This window comes from Epinephelus moara, chromosome 22, assembly GCF_006386435.1.
Source record: "Epinephelus moara isolate mb chromosome 22, YSFRI_EMoa_1.0, whole genome shotgun sequence".
NCBI classification, from domain to species: domain Eukaryota; kingdom Metazoa; phylum Chordata; class Actinopteri; order Perciformes; family Serranidae; genus Epinephelus; species Epinephelus moara.
In genome coordinates, this window is record NC_065527.1 from 133,471 (window position 1) to 134,852 (window position 1,382).

A 1,382-nucleotide genomic window follows, 5' to 3' on the forward strand; every position below is an offset into this window, starting at 1 on the left:
CACACACACACACACACACACACATACACACGGAACCCCTTCTTGGGTCCACCCTCTCCCTCTCTCTGCTGTTGCCTACAGTAATTTCTCTATCGATACAGCCCATAACGCATCTAATCGGCTATTTGAAGTGTCACCTCTTCAGAACGAACCATGTCAATTATGTTTTGAAATTCGTGTTATTTCTAAAGTCATCACATCTAGACATAATTTTGACCTTACTTTTAATCGTTTAACAGAAAGTTGAGCACTAGTAAAGGCTATTGCCAAACTGTGCAAAATGCATCCTGGGATATTATCTCAACTCACTGCATGACGGTCACGCTGGGTGCCACTTGCCAGCTATGCTCGCCACTCCACATCAGAGCACTGGACCTAGCAATGCTGAGATGGTTGAAACAACTGATACTAGCCCCTCCAGGGCCGCTCCAGTTGGAGCAGGATGTGACACTTGGCGTCGGGACACTGAAGACGATGTTTCATCTGTTTCTGCCCCTGTGGTATGTTAGTTTGTTAAAGTAGGCTATAGGCTAACGTTAGCTTGTTGATTTTTAGCTAGTTCTAGTTCTTTGTGATAGCTAACACTAGCAACTCAGCTAATCATGTACATGATGGCCTTTCAAAGTTATAACATGTGACTGTGTGTTCTAAATTTTGATGTTTATGACAATGACAGTACAGTTAATCAGAAGAGGTGTACTCGGTTCATTCAGTCAGTAATAATTAGGCTAGCAACTTTAGCTACAGAGATGAAGGTCACGCTTGAACTAGCAGCCAGTCATGTTTGTAAGTTTCCTACAGGTAAGCTGAGTATAATGAACACCCAGATAACAGTAGTATGTGTTAGCAGAACCTTAGTGTGTAACCGTGACACTCAGAGACATTGACTTTGACCGCGATTAAGAGAGCGTGTGTGTGTGTGTGTGTGTGTGTGTGTGTGTGTCGCAGCTCGTGGAGGGTGCCGCTAGAAATAGCTTCGGTAGCTAACGTTAAGTGCGTCACTAATGACGTTGTGTGTGACTTAAAGTGAGTGAAATGTGTGTGAAGATGGTTGAGATACAAAAATGACAGTAAATGTGTGAGGCAGGATGAGCAGAGTGAATGTGTTACGCCGGATTTCCACTGGATGCGTGTCCGTTGCGGAACGGCAGCGCTGGTTATCCGCTGCGTGCTCCGCCGTCCGTCAATACCCACCGGCTGCGTTTGCTGTGCGGTGCGGTGCAGCTCCGCCGGAAGACATCTCGGTGCACTGCCATGATTAATATCTCCTCGTCCATGGTGTTCACGGGGTGAAATGACGTCTGAAAACCTCTGACCTGTTGACTTCAGACCTGCCTCTGCCCATCATGTAGTTTTTAAGGTGTAGTGCAGGGAAATATGAT